This window comes from Rousettus aegyptiacus, unplaced genomic scaffold (genome assembly GCF_014176215.1).
Source record: "Rousettus aegyptiacus isolate mRouAeg1 unplaced genomic scaffold, mRouAeg1.p scaffold_m13_p_7, whole genome shotgun sequence".
Taxonomy (NCBI): domain Eukaryota; kingdom Metazoa; phylum Chordata; class Mammalia; order Chiroptera; family Pteropodidae; genus Rousettus; species Rousettus aegyptiacus.
In genome coordinates this window covers 67,696,178-67,702,428 of record NW_023416310.1, presented here as the reverse complement: position 1 = coordinate 67,702,428, position 6,251 = coordinate 67,696,178, and positions in this window count along the sequence as shown.

Genomic DNA, 6,251 nt, shown 5'->3' with positions numbered 1-6,251 from the left:
CCTGTGAGTCAGGAATTAGGAAGCTGGTTAGCTGACTGGTTCTGGCTCAGAGTTTCTGATGAACTAAGGTCAAGATGTTGGCTGGGGCTGCAGTCATCTGAAGGCTCGATTGGGGCTGCTCACGCACATGGCTGTTAGTAGGAAGCCTTGGTTCTTTGTCACGTAGACCTGTCCATAGGGCTGCTCAGAACATAACTGGCTTTCCCCAGAGTAACTGACCCAAGAGAGAAAGACCAAGATGAAAAACATGTCTCTTATGACCTAGCCTTAGAGGTGACATACCACCATGTCTTCTATGTTCCATTGGTCATGTGGACCCAAACTGATACACTGTGGGAGGAAACTATGCAATAGCATAAGTAGCAGGTGGCAGGCATCACTGGGGGCCATTTGGAGGCTGGCTATCCTAGGAGGTGAGGGAAAATCCCCTCTATTGATCAACTGATGAACTTTCCCCAACCAGAGCCCCAACAGCTTCTCTTAATAATTGGAAATATGGTTTTACTGGGGTGATGGTTGGGGTCAGAGGGCCTGTTCTCTGCTTCGATGTCCAAAAGACACATAAATTAAAGTCAAACCACCAAAATTAAACTATTGCTCTTTCCTCCAAAACCTATATTGCTTATATTGCTCACGGCAATTTCATTTTTCTAGTTGCTGTGACCAAAAATCTTAGAGTTATTCTTATTCTTCTTTCTCTCATACTTCTGTTTGGTCCATCAGCAAATCTTGTTGGCTGTTCTTTGAAAATACATCTAAAATCCAGCTATCTCTCCCTACTTCTGCTGCTACCTCCAGGCCCCAGGCCCCCTTTTTATTTCACTTGGATGAACAATATACCTGATCTCCCTGCTTCTACCCTTCCCCTCCTACAGTCTATTCTCAAGCCCAAGTGATCTTTGTAAAACATAGATTATAAATCTTCTCTGATCGAACCCTCCAGAACGCTCTGGTTTCTTTCAAAATAATAGCCAAAGCCATGATGTTGACCCACAAACTAAACTGGTTTAGTCTTTTTTTGAAAATATGCAAAAATGTTTAACTGATTTTATTTAATTTTATTTTTTATAAATTTATTTATTTATTTTAATTAGTTTCAAGTATATAGTACATTGGTTAGACATCTATATAGTTCATAAAATGATCCCTCCAATTGCTCCCTCCCTCCCCTGGCCCTCCACCTAGCCAACATATTAATGCTAACTGAATTCCCTATACCATGCTCCCCATCGTCATGACCATCTATCAACTACTAATTTGTACCTCTTTAACCCTTCACCCCATTCTCCCAGCCTTCAACCTCCTCCCCTCTGTCCATCACTAACTGATTTTATTATTATTTCATTAGTTTAATTAAATTCATTGGGAATAACATTGTTAATAACATTACATAAATTTCATGTGTATAATTTTTTAGCAATAACAATAATTAAATTTAAAATTAAAATTTTTTTCATTTACAGTTGACATTCAATATTATATTAGTTTCGGTTACACAGCATAGTAATTAGACATTTATATAATTTATGAAGTGATCTCCCAATTAGTCTAGTACCCACCTGATATTGGGTGTATAGCTTTACAATACAACATCTGTACACTCTGTTGTGTGCTCACTACCTGAAGTCTAGTCTCCTTCTGTCATCATATATTTAACCCTCTTTACCCTCTTCATCCTGCTCTCAGCCCCTCACCTCTTGTCCCCTCTGGTAACCACCATTCTTTCTTCTGTATCTATGAGTTTGTTTTGCTTATTTGTTTGTTGCTTTTTGTTTTATATTGGAGTCTAGTTTTAATCCAATTAAAGGGAAGCAGAAAGTTCTTATTGGGGAAGTGATGTGATGGAAACTAACATTTTGGAAGGTTAATTGCTGGCAGTACGTTGGGTGGATGGAATGAGGGACAGTCCAGTTAAGAAGCTGCCATTTGTGATCCAGATGTGAAAGCACAAATGGCAATAAAAAATAGCTTCCATTTATTGAGTGCTATGTGCTGGGCCCTGCCCTTTCCACTTCTTTCCTCCTTTAAATATTTATAGCAATTTTATGGAGTAGGTGTTATTATTGTTCTCCTTTTGCAATTAGAAAAACTGAGTCCCAAAGAGGTTAAATAACTTTCCCGAGGTCATACAACTAGGCAAGGTCAACAGAACCGAGAACTGAAACCCAAACCTGCCAACATCCAATGCATTTAAAGCTGTTATTTTCATTGAGAAATACTGAAACCGAAGGGATATTGTACAAGTACCCATGATAGAATTTAGAAATCTTTATTACAAAATGGCCATGCATGAGTCTAGTTGTTTGAAAAAAATACCAAATGGAATACAATTTGAAGAAACACAAACACATTTTTGCAAGTGGGCTCCTTACACATTAATCTTCAGTTTTTATCCATCAATGTTTAGTTTAACCTTGACTTCTTGGCTCTCTCCCAGAGCCAGCAACCCTCAACCTGACTGGCTTTTGATGTAGCTGCCATCGGGTTGGCTCAGGACTCCAGGCCAGGTGAACTTGAGAGTCCCATGATGGCTTCCTAGACCCCACAGCTCCCACCAGTCCTGGAGAGTCTGCCATTCCTTGTGGTGATGGGCTCTGCCCGCTGCCAGAATGGGCATTTCCAACCTCATCGACTCTACCTGCTGACTCTTGCCAGAGTCACAGCTCAGCCATCCTCATGCTCTTTCCCACCCACGCAGCTCCTGGAGAGAGCTCGGGCCTCCTCTTTCCATCCATCTTCTATGGGGTAGGACGGATGAGGAGAATTATTACCCTCAGGCCTTTTCTCAGCTGTTGGATCATGTTTCTAAGTATAAACCCCAGTAATGGGATTTGCACGTTACCCGCTCTGTGCCCCAGACCCCTGGGCAGTATCCTCAAGCCAGCCAATGGCTCCTATGTCAATTATACATCTACTTCTGACACCTGTACTTCCTTCTAAAGGGGCCAAACCCACTTTCCCAAAACACGTTTCAGAACACAAGCAGGCCAGCCATAACAAAGCTTTACAAACAATAGGAATTTATATACTTCAGAACTCTCTAGAGTCTACAGTGTGCCTGTGTCTTCTTGATACAATCTTTCATGTATTGGCTGTCAACAATCTAGAGTGGTAGGTGTCATCACTCCCAACTGGATTGAATTCGAGGCTCAGAGAGGGTACGCAACGTGCCCAAGGTCATGCAATAGAGCTGGATCTCAAAAAAGCAGATATTTCCACTTCAACTCAAATATGCCAAGGTTCGCCTCCCTCTCGCCTACCCTATTCTGCAATTCTTGGTGACACTTATGCCCCAAGTCTGTGACAAGTAGGCATCTGGATGCCTAGAGGCAGTCCCTAATTTGTGGGACTTCTGCTTGCTGATTAGAGATCTGGTCTTCAGTTCATTGTTTTTTATCTATTTACTGATGTGTAAAGAGATTGGGGATAAGTCACACCCACTAAGCAAGTAATTAAGTGATAAACCAAAATATTAACTTCTTAATTAATATATGAATATTAGCAATAAAATAATATGACAATACAAATTTCTTGCTATACTCAGAAATTAAACTGCTGGGAAGGCTAGAATGTTAAATGGGAAGTCCCTATGAATGTGAGGGTTGATTCAAATAACCAACACAGGACACTTGGGAATACTCTCTGTCCTGGACAAAATTGACATGTTCTGACATATTTTCACCCCCTGACTGTTCTTTTTCTAGACTGCAGACTCCTCTCTTTTTAGTTATGACAACACTACATTGGATGGGTCACAATGAACTTTGCTAGATTATAGTTAATTACAGTTTTCATTCCCTGGAGGAAATTTAGAAAACACCACAAATGCATACCCAGCAAATTTCCTAATCATCTCCAAGGGGGATTTTTTTAAAGCTTTTTATTATGGCAACTCTCAAACATACACAAAGCTACAGGGAGTCCCCATATCCCCATTAGTCAGCTTCAACATTGATCAACATCCTGCTGCCTTTTTTCTCATCTATCCTTCTCTCCCCACAACACACACACAATTTTCCCCTAGAGTATTTTTAAGCAAATACTAAATCTTATCTCTCAGTTCAGGTGCTCTACCCTGTTTGAAATTCACTGTATAAACTGAGCACAGATGTCCTAGTCTTCAAGTGCAGTACTGCCTGCCTTGCCAACCCCACTGAGATGTTGTGGCAGTGAAATGACGTCCTAGTTGGGAAAGGGCTCTGATTCTGGAAAATGGCTACCCCAGACCTCTGAATCAGGTGTCTGGGAATGGGACACAGGCATCTGGGTGCACCCAAAGCTATTTAATGGTGGCTTGTTGGGAGGCCGGAATTTGTAAGTCACACAAGAAAGTAGCTAGTTACTGTTAGAGTTACTGTCCCCTTCTATGAGGACTAGAGGGGCAGAAGGGTTGAGCCAACTCAGCTCTGACTTTCAAGGTGAATATGGGCCCAACCTCAAGGCTCCACCCGCGTCCCTGAGGAGGGCAGAATGGTCTACCTGGGATTGGGACAGCTGATGTAAAGCCCTGTCTTGGGTCCTAGATTTGGGATGGGGGTGGATTTAAATGGAATGATGGGGTTCAGAAGTGAAGAGTGCGAGGGAAAGGACGAGGTAAATAGACTGCCTTGGAGCCTCTGTCATAGGTGGGATCAGGTTAAAAGGTGCTCCTAAGTGGAGGCTCCTGTTTGGCTTTGAAGACAGGAAAGTAGAGGACCACTCAAAACTATTGGAATGCACAACTCACATTGTATATAAATGTCCCCCACCCCAGGGTGTGCAGTTCAAGATCTTGGGAAATGGTTCCATGGAGTAAAGAGGAATATTAGCAGCTAACAGGATGGTCTGTCAACACCTGACCTGGCTTAGAGAAGGTGCCTCTTGCTGTGTAGAACAGTGACAGAAGGGGTGTGGTTCCTTTTTCTCCTTCATTCCACCTCCCCTGGACACCTTGACAGTGCTGAGCTTTATCTGAACCCTGTACTTCTGGAAAGCAGCTTTGTTTCCCACCCTCCCACCCCATTTTGAGTTCTCAGTAATGGCTGACCTCAAAGGACTATCCTGCTCTAGACTGTTCGAAGTTAAGATGACCCACTTTTCCCTTTCCTCAGTAACTCAGATAAGACCCCCCCATCCTCCTCACGACGACTCCCTTGTTTACCTGCCTCTATATCAGCCCCCTTCCTTTTTCCATAGTTCCTCATGAGTGAGCATTCTCCTTGTAATAGTCTGAACAAAATCATCTGCTTTATTGTCCTGTGCATTTCATCTTTTGCATGTTCTCCATTATTCCCTTTTACTTCATCTTAATGAATTTTACAGTGAGAGATCTGCTGAAATAACCTATCGAAAATGCAGTTGATAGATCCTACAACAGTATGAATGCACTTAATGCCTCTGACCTGAATACTTAAAATTAGTTAAAATGGTAAATTTTATATAATGCATATTTTACCACAATAAAAAATTACAGCTAACAAAGAAATGCAATAGAAATAATTTTATGTAGAACAATCAGAACTCCTACTGTGTGCTGGGTGATGGGATAGGGAAAGGGGAAGTGGGCAGGGCCTGGAATAGGAAATGAGTAAGACCTGCTTCCTGTGGTCCAGGAGCTCTGGGCCTTGCTAGGGAGACAAACACATAATCTGCTGGTTGAGCTACATAATTCAGGGTGGCACATCGTAATAGATGTGTACAACCTGATTTGAGCCAGGTTTTTGAAGGTCCTTGAATGCTACCCTAAGATATTTGGATTTTTATCCCATGGTACTTGGGAGCCATGAACAAGTTTAAAGTCAGGGTATGACAACACATAGATTCGTTGAAATTTCTAATGTCTTATCACCAAACATATACTTTGTGTGGAGTGTGTAAAAAAATCAATGGCTGTGATAGCTTTAATTTAAAAAGTTGATCCTATGTAAAACAGGCTTTATTTATGTTTCTCTTATTAAATATATTTATGCTCAGGAAAGAGTTAATTTTGGTTAAGTCTATTGTGAAGGCAGATGCTCTGTAAGAAATGTACTTGGAGCACATTGAGAGCTCGGAGTGGGGCTCCCCAAAGGGAAGAGGAGAAGCTGGAGCAGATGAATGAAGGGGGGGAGCTGAGGTTAATAAGGCAAAAAGGACTTTGTGTGCCAAGTTAAGTGGTTGAATCTCTTCCCCACAGGTAATGATGATCCATCAAAGGCTCTGTTAATAATAGTGAAGATGACGTTATGCTAACTACATGCCAGAACCACTCTAAGAGCTTTACTATTTTCAAC